The 13,217-nt window shown below is 40.4% G+C and overlaps 1 protein-coding gene across 1 annotated transcript in view; it reads right to left on the bottom strand.

The window, feature by feature from the left end:
- LOC144889353 (unconventional myosin-XV-like) overlaps positions 1-12,816 on the bottom strand; it is a gene marked incomplete at its 3' end in the record, with an annotated part of 35,058 nt that extends 22,242 nt beyond the window's left edge. Inside the window, exons 1-2 of the mRNA XM_078769548.1 lie at positions 12,721-12,816; positions 5,296-5,406 (exon numbers count right to left, since the gene is read on the bottom strand). The remainder of the gene's footprint in view (positions 1-5,295; positions 5,407-12,720) is intronic.
- Between the last annotated feature and the right edge of the window lie 401 nt (positions 12,817-13,217).

Below are 13,217 nucleotides of genomic sequence, written 5' to 3'. Positions count from 1 at the left end.
GAAACAGTGCTGGTTTAGGTATGCTAATTAGCCAAATGATTAAGAAATTAATTATTTTACGATTATTATTTATTTATTTCAATTAATCCATTAATTAATCAATCAATCAATCAATAATTATTGTACACCTCTCCCTCTCAATACCGTCTCCATGCGCTCGCCGAAGGTGCCCCAGCAACGTCGCGCACCGGACGATATGTTTGTTTGTTTTGGGCATGGGGGTACTTTGAATGGATCTGTACTTGTTTGTCATTTAACCTGTTTGATCACAATGACATTTCACCATCATTGCATGAATATGGGCGATACCACCTCGTGGGTGATGCCAAGCAATTTTTTTTAACTTGGCCAAGGCTGCTGTGGCATACAACGGCTCATTCTTTTCATTTCGGTGCTTTGTCTATTAATGTCCACAAATGAATGCTATATGGGAAAGGCAGATTATAATGTCCTCTCTAAAAGATGGTGTACTTTATGATACAATGCTTTTGTTGCGTCATTACTGATGCACAATTGTACCATCGCTGCAGTGAATGCTATATATATGGGAAAGGCAGATTATAATGTCCTCTCTAAAAGATGGTGTACTTTATGATAAAATGCTTTTGTTGCGTCATTACTGATGCACAATTGTACCATCGCTGCAGTGAATGCTATATATATGGGAAAGGCAGATTATAATGTCCTCTCTAAAGGATGGTGCACTTTATGACACAATGCTTTTGTTGCGTCATTACTAATGCACAATTGTACCATCGCTGCAGTGCCCATGCACATTCCAGCAGGAATTTGAAATGCACGAATAGGGAGGGTCCCATCACACAATGGCCTACTCTTTTCGAAAGGCAGTGTGGGATCTTAAATGTCCCCCAGCGAATATCAGCAGAAGGCCAGAAGGGTTACCCAGTTTAACATCCATCCAAGGAAGGACACATGGATGGATGCAATGCATGCCCTGCCAGGCAAAGAAATCCCTTACATAACGATTAAAATTCAAGCTTCTCCATATGCATTATGTATTTATTTATCATGTATTATGTGTTTGAAGCACGTTGTCTTTAAAATCCCAGGCACAGGACATTAACTCCATTGTTAATGCTTCTTTAGATACCTGTACTTTCTTTATCTTAGCCAATCATGATTATCAATTATTATTTAATCAATAATTAATAATTAATAATTATTAATTATTAATTATTAATAATTAATAATAATAATAACTAATAATTATTTGATTATTAAAATAATTATTAATTAATTATTATCAATAATAATACTTATTTTATTTAATTAATAATTTTATCAATTATTAATTATTGAATCATGATTGATTCAATATTGATTTATCAAGTATTATGTGTTTGAAGCACGTTGTCTTTAAAATCCCAGGCACAGGACATTAACTCCATTGTTAATGCTTCTTTAGATACTTGTACTTTCTTTATCTTAGCCAATCATGATTATCAATTATTATTTAATCAATAATTAATAATTAATAATAATTAATTATTAATAATTAATAATTAATAATAATAACAATTAATTATTATTTAATTATTAAAAGAATTATTAATTAATTATTATCAATAATAATACTTATTTTATTTAATTAATAATTTAATCAATTATTCATTATTGAATCATGATTGATTCAATATTGATTTATCATGTATTATGTGTTTGAAGCACGTTGTCTTTAAAATCCCAGGCACAGGACATTAACTCCATCTATATATATAAAACACAGTTTGTGTGTGTGTGTGTGTGTGTGTGTGTGTGTGTGTGTGTGTGTGTGTGTGTGTGTAATGTTACCGATAGACTCCTAAACGGAGAGGCTCACGTACTTGATATTTGGCACAGACATGGCCATTGAGCCTGGGAAGAACATGGCCGACCTAAAAAAAAATATTTCATAATATTTTTTTACCATATTTTTACCTCAGCGCATTTCAGCGAGGAATATTATGCACGGAATCTGACCGGTGGCAGAGCAGCGCGCTGATTCGCTCAGAGCGATCACGTGATGTTCTTTGCCGCCATTAACTCAGTTACGCGTTCGCACGTATTTCAGAGCGAAAAGCGATTGCGTTTTTTCACATTTCAGCGAGGAACATTGCCATTCACACCACATAGGTTTTTTTTCCTTTCATCTTTAGATCCATATTTTTTTTCAGCGAGGAATATTATACACGTAATCTGAATCGGTGGCAGAGCAGCGCGCTGATTCGCTCATTCGCGCTCATTGATGACGATCACGATCACGTGATGACGTGATCACGAATGATGTTTGTGACACGATCACGTGATGTTCCTTGCCGCCATAAACTCACAGCAAGTAGCATCGATTTTAGCATGATTAGCATTTAGCATGATTTAGCATGATTTAGCATAGATAGTAGCATGTTTCACATAGATTTTTTTTCAGCGAGGAATATTATACACGGAATCTGAACCAGTGGCAGAGCAGCGCGCTGATTCGCTCATTCGCGCTCATTGATGACGATCACGATCACGTGATGACGTGATCATGAATGATGTTCGTGACGCGATCACGTGATGTTCCTCCCCCTCCCCCCTCTTCTCCCTCACGTTTATACACGGAATTCCGGGTACTTCCCCCCCCTCTCCTCCACTCTCCCCCTCTCCTCCCCTCCCCCCACGTTCCCCTCCCCTCCCCTTCCCCCTCCCTTCCCCTCCCCCGCCCGGCAATGCCGGGTACTTCTGCTAGTCTATATAATAATAGCGTAAGGACTCGACTTTGTTATCCCTTTTACGCCGCACCCAGTGACCCGATGCCCACAGCACTAATGGATTTACGATCTACGAACCGCGCTCTTTGTTTATCACGTACAGGCATACTCGAAAAATCTGAATTAGCCGACGTTGGGGCCCAAAAGCATCCGATTAACTGCCGATACGACGCCATCTTATGACGCCATCGTATTGGCGTCTGCTGGGCGAAGGCGAAGCAAGCCGTCCGCTGATTGGACAGGCGAAGGCGACAGCAAGCCGTCCACTGAGTGGACAATCCCAGAGTGGTGCTATGCCGATTCCTATTACGAATCCATTCATTTTTCAGAAGTATATCGTAGCGTTGTCATTTAAGTAGATTGCAATAAATACGTTGTTCATATACGCACTCTTCATTCTCATCTTTCTTCCTAACTCTTACTCGGACAAGGAAATCCCCTATGCCATCTATAATGGTACACTCTATCCATACACCACATCCTCCCTTCCGTGGATGTTCCACGGGTTTCGGCTAGTTGTTAATACTTCTTTAGATACCTGTACTTTCTTTATCTTAGCCAATCATGATGATCAAGTTTAATCATTGGAGATGCACTTTATCATACCTTTAATTTTCTGTGGAAGTCCAATCAACCAGCAGTTATAAGTTTTAAATAATTTAAAATTAATGGACATAACTTGGCAATCTCCTTTGAGTTTGTTCACCACTTTAGAATATTTTATTTGTGTTTTCAGTTTTCAAACTATTCACATATCCTTCTATTTAGGAGACTTCAATGTACACCACAGGGAGTGGTTGAAATCTTCCCACAAGGATGTTGAGGGAGTTGAAGATCTTACATTTTCCATTCTCAATGATTTGGAACAAATTATGATTACCCAACCTACACATACCCCAGATCGTCATGACCACTCCACCAATACTTTGGATTTGTTCTTTACCTCCAATCCGTTGCGTTACAACTACACAATTTCACCTCCAACTGGTTCTCCTGACCACAATCTTGTGAACATCACTTTACTTATCACCACTCCTTCTCCTCCGACTGCTCCGACTAAACACCAGTACTGGCATTTCAATAGCGCTGACTTGACTGGTTTACGAAACTTCTTTTCTGATTTTCCCTGGAAAGACGACTGCCTCTCCTCGGGCGATGCCTCCATCTGTGCTGAACGAATAGCTGAAGTTATTTTTGCAGGAATGGAGGCTTATATCCTCTCCTCTTTCACGTCTATCTCTCCTACCAACTCTTGGTTCAATAATTCCTGCTCTGCGGCCATTCGTGCAAGGGATGTGGCATAGTCAGGGCCCTTAGGGATATTTTGGGGCCGTTTGGTTCAAATTCTTCCAAAAGCACCAAATTTGGCCCAGATGTTGCCCATGCCATACTCTTTCGATTTTTGACGGGCGCCAAGACGGGCGCCCCCCCCCCCCCCGGGGGGACCATATTGGCGAAATACTAAATGGCCGCCACCCGGATTAGAGGAAAATCAGTTAAATAACCAAGAGGGTTGGAATCATGTATGATACCACTTTTCAGGGGTTTTCGAGGTCGAGGAATCCAATGATGATGTTATTTTGATGATTCGAGGTCAAGGTCAACCCTCAAGGTCATCTTAAAGGTCATTTTTTGAGTCAAACATGTCGGTTTTTGAGTTTTTTGTCAAGATTTAAGCGAGGTTCACCATTTTATGTTTCTGGGTTGGGTAATCGAACTCTGACCTTATTTTTGACAATTAGAGGAAATATTTACATGTCTATTTCCTAATTTTCAGGCATATGCAGTTCATCAGTCTAATTACAAAGGTACGGATTTTGATGTTTTATGAACTGTATGCCATATCCTTGTGTTTAATTTTTGTGCGATCATGATCCGGGTTCATGTATACATGATTGTATACATGTCATAAATATGACGTCATAGGTCATTTGACCTGGCGGCCATATTGGATTTTATGAAAACCTTAAAAATGGATCCATGCCTTCATTTTTCGATCGATTCATTTTGAACTTTGACCACTTATAGTACGCCATGTGATTGGATGCATATCCTAATTATGACGTCATAGGTCAGGTGACATGACGGGATGGACCGGTATGGTCCCCGGATCATACCGCCCTTGGCGCCCGTCAAATATCGAAAGAGTATGGCATGGGCAACATCTGCGCCAAATTTGATGCTTTTGGAAGAATTTGAACCAAAATATCCCTAAGGGCCCTCACTAGCATATCCGACATGGAAAAACTCTTCTTCCTCCGACTCACATTCAGCTTTCATATCTGCTAGAAATCATTGCAAACGTGTTATTCGTGAGGCGAAGCATTCATTTATACAAAAGAAATGTAACAACCTCTTATCTTCTTCCACTAATTAATCTTTCTGTTCCACGAATAGAAATATGTTCCAAAATTAAAATCTGTTTCCAACCAACATCTAAGTTCAGCAGATTTTCGAAAAACGGAGAATTTGTGAGATAAGTTGAAATGTCAAAAAAGTTAATTTCATCAACTTTAAAACATAATTGCTGAGTTATACCATTTACCTTTTTGTCATTCAGGCAAAGGACTAACGTGGGATGTCCACCTGAGTTGAGATGTTCCACCACAGCTGGAAGAGCAGGCCCACAGAGGTTTTTGAACCACACTGGCTCTCCCTGAAACACACGTTCATTGCACAAAGCTTAGGACTCTCCCATGCAGAACACATAGAACAGAGAACATTCTGCTGCTTTCCAGAAACTCATCAAGAAGCCTTCCTCAGAATTCACCCAAATAACATAGCAGCAAGGAGAAGACGGAGAGGCGACCAACCTGTCTGCGATGTGACTGCTCTCCAATCTGGGCTGGTGCCCTGGCCGATCATGCCTTGCACTTCCAAGGCCCTCAAAATCATCGGAATCTCTGGAGGTGAAGCTGAGTCTCTGGGCCTGTTACTACATTGAATACAGGTTGGTGGCCTCTGGTTTGTACCACATCTTTTTTTGCTCTTGCACTCTGCGTTTTCTTTTCTCTGCCACCCCCCCCCCCCCCCCAGCCCCCAGGTTTCTGCAGGATGTAAATGATCTGCCAGTAACACATTTGTGGTAAACTCCCAAAATACAGGCTCACTGCTCACCTTCACTAAAGTATTCCTGTTTTCTCTCACTTGTGGAAACAACTTCCTCAATCTGTTCAATCGCATGCTTCCCTCTAGGACTTAAAGACAGCTGTTCACCACAACATCCAGTCATTCCCCATCCATCCGCATTATCTTTTCTACCTTCATTAACCCTCCCCTAGTCCATCCCTTCCTTCCCAAGTAATTGTGGTTTTTTTCCCCCTGTCCTTCTTTTTGGTTTTTTGTTCCATTTCTGTTTCATTCCCAGTTGTTCCTTCCACCTCTTAGTATGTTTGAGCTGGTATCCAGCTTATTCATCCCATGCATCGTTCACCCCAACACTTTATCTTACTCTTCCTCATGCCAGTTCTTCATCCAAGGTTCTCTTTATTGTATCTCTCTACCCTGCTGTCGGTATCCCCTCTCCTCCACCCACCCCATTTCCATTATGTTCTCCTTGTTCTGTTGTGTTTGCTACATTCCATGTTCTACCTCTTAATGTTATTTGCAAAAACAGTCGAGGCTCATGAAAGAGCCGGAGCACAAGAACAGAGCGGTGCATAACATAATAGAATGCATAGAACACAGAATGTAGCGGGGAAACAATCAACAGCAGGGTAGAGGGACATAATCCAGGGATACTTGGAAGAAGAATGAATGAGGGCAAGGGGATTTGAAGGAGGACGCAAGGGGGTGAAGAAGCCGGATAAAAGCTCAAACACAGCAAGAAAGGGGATGAAAGAAGAGGAGGGGAAGACTAGAGATGACACGGCAATGGAACATATCGTGGAAATGTGGATGTGGCGAGAGGGAAGAAAACACAACAACCAGGAAAGGAAATGGGGTGCTTGGGAAGGGTTAATGAGGATAGAAAAGATCATGAGTATGAAGGGGGGCGACCTGACGGAGTGATCGTCCATATTGAGGCTCTGGAGGAAAGATTGAGATTGAACAGACCTAGGATTTTTTTCTCTCTCTACAAGATCGAGGCTCGTGTAAGAGCTAACATTAATCACAAAAAGACAAACTGACATATAAAACATAAGATAAAGGGAGCGGGAGGCAAGATGAGGGAAGAGAGGGAAGCACACAATTACAACATTTGAGAGCAGGGACATCGGGAGATCTGTGGGAGGGAGAGGGCTTGGGCGGATGAGGCATTGTAGGGGGTGGGGGGTGGGAGAGGTATGAAACACATGGACATTGCTAGGACTTCCAGGAAAGAAGTCGGGATTGGTTCCAAAGGAAAATTTGTATTTGTTAGGAGAAAGAAATTGGTAATCTTTTGATATGAATTTGTTGTGTTAAACTAAAAGTGCGCATGAGATAAAAAGATTTGCCGCCTTTTGAAAATTCCAAGCCTTATTCGATAACAATGGATATATTTTGAAAGTTCATTGTGTTCTTTGCAACATTATCCTTGCAAGGAACACAAAAAGGCCCCAGCTTTACTCAACTGGAAGTACTGGTAATAAGTGACATGCATGAAATAGAAACCAAGCTCATATGTAAAAGAGTGCGGATTTCCAAATATGACCATTGTCAATATTATTTACTTAATACTGTACTTCTGCAGAAAGGAATATTAAAAAGACTGAATATTAATGGATTTCTCGGTAATTTCTGTTGGTTGAGAAATATATTTACAATGCACTAAAAATATAAATAAACCCCAATCAGGGGGAAAGGTGAAGAATTATTAGACAAAACAAGCTCCTTTGAGAAGCACTTCTTGTATGAGATCTGTCTACAATGTCCTCTTCCTCCCAGATTTCAACTTCTTCCTTAAGCCTCAAATTATGTAACTAAAACATATATAATATGTAACTAAACTGATTAACGAAATGTTGTTTTTTTTTACTGTGAAATTTGAAAATGTTGGTTCATGCTATGAATGTGGCACAGGTGTGCCCATCTATTTGTAATGTGTGCACAGGTGGTAGAGGGAGAAAATAAAAAGAGAAACAAACTAGACGGGCATCGGTGGAGCGCATACCTCCGCCAGGCTGAACGGTTTACGTTTTGTATCCCACTGATAGGCCGGATCTGGATTCGGATCAGAACCAAAATCGAATCCGCTTGTTCTTGTCGCCTCACCAACTCATCCACCAAGTTTTGTCATAACTCGTCCATAACTCTTTGAGATATCATGTTATATATCCTTTTCGGCCACATCTTTCAATGATGAAGAATCACTTAAAAAATTTATTTTAAATTCCCTGATCTGGATTCGAATCTTTACCTGAATGATCTGAAATGATCTGAAATGATCTGATCTGAAACCTGAATCTTTACCAAAATTGAATTAAGTCTTCCTTGTCACACGCCTAACCTGTCCACCAAGTTTTGTTAGAATCCGTCCACAACTGTTTGAGATATCCTGCTCACGGACCGACAGACAAGACCGACAGACCGACAGAACATAACCTCCATCCATCTTCAAAAAGGTAAAAACAAAAAGAAGTGTTGATAGATAAAGGAGAGTGTGAAAGGAGTCTGTTAAACTATCATCATGAGAAGTACACCTTGCGTCATCCATGGATGCTCCGAATCCATGCTCATCAAAATGTCAGAGGGTATCGGAAGATAATGCTGAAGGTATACACTGTTTGGGTGATCAAATGTATCTGTTCATCTTGTGTGATACATCTCTATATAAACAAGCATTCTGAGTATTGCGCTGCAATACATGTCCCCTACCAAAGTTCAAAGTGCCACAACTTTGTCAAAAATGATCGAATATGCAAATTTATGCACGGTTGATGCTGGTTTTCGAACTTCATCTGAGGTACGCTGAGACACATGTGTGTCACGCCTCGCCTCGTTGATAAGCCCGTAAGGTCGCTCCGTGGAGCGGCCTGCACGTATTGCACTGTGTGAATTATATAAATTATTACCAACTCACGGTCTGAGGTACTAGCGATTCAAGAGATATCCATTTTTTATGGCACATTGGAGAAGCCAATGCGAGGTTTCTTCTTCCTCATCTTGTCACAACTCTGTCAAATGCGATCGAGTTTAAAAAGTCAGAATTTTACCAAATCTGTTTTATTCGTTTGTTAATATACCTCAACTATTGACAAATCTTAAATTAGAATTTTATTTGAGGTTAAAATGACCGCGACAGGTCGTGTCCAACGATGCTTTCAGTCTGTACATGTGATAAATAATTAAATCTGCACACTTGACGCCTCTTCTTCTTCACGCAATAACAACTTCTAGCTTCCAGACCGTACATCCAATCATCTTGAAATTGTGCACACTTGTTACTCTTCATGACGCCTACTATAGTATGAAGTTTCACGTCGATCAATAAAGCGATTCAAGAGATATCCATTTTTTAAATATTTTCGTTTAATTAACGATATCTGCCAAACCACATTACATGCCCTATCGCAAATTCCAAAAGGACATTTTAGTAGACTGACATGCGGAACAGATCTGTGAAGTTTCCCCTCGTTTGGATCAAAAATGAGGGAGGGGCTCGGTTTTAAAGGTTCATGCTTTAAAACGTCATAACTCTGAAACCATGTGACGCATGACGTCATGCTCGCTGACTTTTTTGTTCGTCATGGGTATGCGATTCTGCCTGCAAAGTTTGGCCTCGATATGTTCAGCCGTTGCAGAGAAAAAGGGGTTTTCGTGTTTTCACGAAAAACAATATGGCGGCTGAACCACGTGACCTGTGACGTCGTATTCACCATTAAAATATTCTACAGACCGAGTCCCTCCTATGGTGAAAATTTTATCTCAATCGGCCCTATTATTGCAGAGAAAATGGTTTTTAAAGGAAATTAAAACTTTAAATGGCACTGAGTTAAGGATCATCAGAATTATCAGAATTACCAAAGTTCAAAGTGCCATAACGTTGTCAAAAATGATCGAAACGTCGTGAAGTTCGAACTTGACCTGTAACTTATCATGAGGAAACCATGTGCCAAGTTTGAAATCATTAGCGTTAAGAGTTTAGAAAAAAAGTCCGGAAAACTGTTCTTTGCGTGACGGACTGACGGACGGATGGACTGACGGAGGGACGGAGTACAAACCTATAGTCCCCTCCGGTGCACACCGGTAGGGGACTAATAATGTCATGTTGGAACAGCATTCCTTATTTCAGGACTTTTCCCAATGCAAATTGAGTTTCATCATTGAATTTCCAAGCTTTCCCATTTATTTTTTTTCCCTGCACATAAAATCATTTCTTTTAATTGTATTTTTCATTCGTTGTCAGGACTTCCCCTTGTTTTGTCTTCATTTTGTTTCTTCACTTTTTTTAATATAAAGATTAATTTATTTATTATTCCGCTCATGAGTTTTATAAGGATGATTGTTCAATTAAATTGTTGGAAGCGAAGCAGAATTATGTGGAACTTTTGAGTTAAAATTATTGCGAGAAATTCATAAGAAAAAACTCGTTTTGACAACATCATTATGGGCATTTTATGTCATCATGAACTTTTATGAGCACACTCGTGCTGTTCTAATCCTGTTGGCATTTTGAAGAAATCAAATTTTGTTGTTTTTCTATATTTTTTTGGTGTGGGCCTAACACACTTCCATATACCCAAGAAGAAATGGGGTTGGGGCTCATTTCATATTATTTTTCACATGGCGACAAAGGCTTAGGCACGATAGAGCAAATGAATGAATGAATGATCGTTTTAAGGCCATTTTCCCCGCTAGAGCGGGGGTTAGCCTTGCGGGCCCTCTTGCGGGCCCCATGACAATCATGGTTCCCTGTTTGAGGCCATGTTTTTATGGCCAGATGCCCTTCCTGGCGCCAACCCTTGGTCACGCTTTTACGATGCGCAGGGATACAGTGTACCTATTCTAAACTGGGGTACACACCGTGATCATTCATCCCAGCAAGCTGGTACTCAATTTGCCGACCTCAGAAGGATGACAGGCTGAGTCAACCCCACTGGCGTTAATTCAGCAATCGACCGGGATTCGAACCCAGGATCCTAGGATCCCAAGCCAGCACCCTAACCGCTAAGCCAACACCAGGGATGTGACACGAAAAAGCGATTTTTAAAAATCCATAGGATCCCAAGCCGGCACCCTAACCGCTAAGCCAACACCAGGGATGTGACACGAAAGAGCGATTTTAAAAAATCCAAAATATATTTTCAAAAATGTTACTTTTGGTCTGAACCACTCCCCGACACTCACTGTTGAATCTCTAAAAGTTTGATGAAGATCCGTTAGGCCATCTCTGAGAAAATGGCGACACACAGACAGACAGACAGCCAAACATCTCTCTTACAATATAGATTAGCAATGTGTGCCAAACAAACATTTTAATGAGACACCTGATGACATTATTTATGCCACAGTCTTAAACTAGAACGGCACTCAGTAGAGACCTCAGGCTGGTTGGCCATATCACTTAAGGTGAAGAATCACTTTAAAAATTCTACTAGCCGGATCCGGATCTTCACCAAAATTGAATCGATTCTTACTTGTCACAGACACAATCGGTCCACCAAGTTTCGTCCAAATCCGTCCACAACTTTTTGAGATATCCCGCCATGTATCATTTTTGGCCTTATCTCACATTGGTAAAGAATCACTTTAAAAATTCCAGTAAGCCGGATCCGAATCCGGATCTTCACCAAAATCTAATCATTTCGTCCTTGTCAAATACGCTACATCTCTGTCAAATTTCGTCCGAATCTGTCCACATCTTTTTGAGATATCCTGCTATGTATCGTTTTTGGACCGATCTCTCAATGGTGAAGAATCATTTAAAAATTAAATATTTCTCATCCACATCCATATTCAGATTTTCATCAAAATCAAATCGTCATTGTCTCACACCCAACCGGTCCACCAAGTTTCGTCCGAATCCGTCCGCTACTTTTTGAGATATGCTGCTATGCATCGTTTTTGGCCCGATCTCCCAATGGTGAAGAATCACTTTTAAAATTCTAGTAGCCGGATCCGAATCCGGGTCTTCACCAAAATCGAATCATTTCGTCCTTGTCACATATGCTACAATCTTTGCCAAATTTCGTCCAAATCCATCCACATCATTTTGAGATATCCTGCTATGTATCGTTTTTGGACCGATCTCTCAATGGTGAAGAATCACTTAAAAATTAAATAATTCTCATATCGGAATCCATATTCAGATCTTCACCAAAATCGAATCGATTCATCCTTGTCACACACACAATCTCTCCTCCAAGTTTCGTCCAAATCCGTCCATAACTTTTTGAGATATCCTGCTATGTATCGTTTTTGGCCCTATCTCCCAATGGTGACGAATCACTTAAAAAATTATAGTAGCCGAATCCGAATCCGGATCTTCACCAAAATCGAATGTATTGAGTTCGAACAATAACGAATGTATTGAATTCGAACCAAAATCGAAAAATTGAATCATTTTGTCCTTCTCACATACGCTACATCTCGGCCAAATCTCGTTGTCACATACGCTACAGCTCGGCCAAATCTCGTTGTCACATACGCTACATCTCGGCCAAATCTCGTTGTCACATACGCTACAGCTCGGCCAAATTTCGTTGTCACATACGCTACAGCTCGGCCAAATTTCGTTGTCACATACGCTACAGCTCGGCCAAATTTCGTTGTCACATACGCTACAGCTCGGCCAAATTTCGTCCGAATCCGTCCACAACTTTTTGAGATATTTTGTTCACAAACGAACAGACAAGCAAACAGACAGACAGACAGACAGGGGTGAAAACATAACCTCCATCACCTTTGATGACGGAGGTAATTAGTAATAAGGCTAAAATAAAGTACCATAACCTAAACCACTTCTCAGAAATGACTTGGGGTTTTATATGATTTACTAGAATAATTATAAATGCTTGTTTATAATCAACTCTATTAGACTCCTTACCTCAAGCACTCAGATGAAGAGACCACAAATTCAAGATCCAGAGTCCCATATACATCTGCACATGGCTCAACACTGACGAGACGGACTCAAACTTGGCCATTCGGAGAGCACCGAGCTTGTAATGAAGTCGGGCACAAAGTGTTTGATTACCTAACAAGCTTTGAACACAAGGTGCTTGCTTCGCTATAACAATAACAAAGCATCATTGGTGCTAACTGCATTTAGAGGTGTGACTTGGGCCGATGATAGGCTCAGGCTCGGGCTCGGTGCAATGCTACATACAGTGCCTCTATAAAGTATTCACACCCCTTCACTTTTTTCACATTTTGATGTTACAGCCTGAATTTAAAATGGATTAAATTGAGAATTTTTTGTCACTGATCTACACATAACACACCATAATGTAAAAGTGGAATTTCTTTTCTTGAGAAATTTTAATAAAATAATTAAAAATGAAAAGCTTAAATGTCCTCAGTCAATAAGTATTCAACCCCTTT

This window comes from Myxine glutinosa, unplaced genomic scaffold, assembly GCF_964187855.1.
Source record: "Myxine glutinosa unplaced genomic scaffold, kmMyxGlut1.1 SCAFFOLD_3035, whole genome shotgun sequence".
NCBI lineage: Eukaryota > Metazoa > Chordata > Myxini > Myxiniformes > Myxinidae > Myxine > Myxine glutinosa.
Note: the sequence above shows the minus strand (reverse complement) of the source record. Positions and strands in the feature narration are given on the sequence as shown.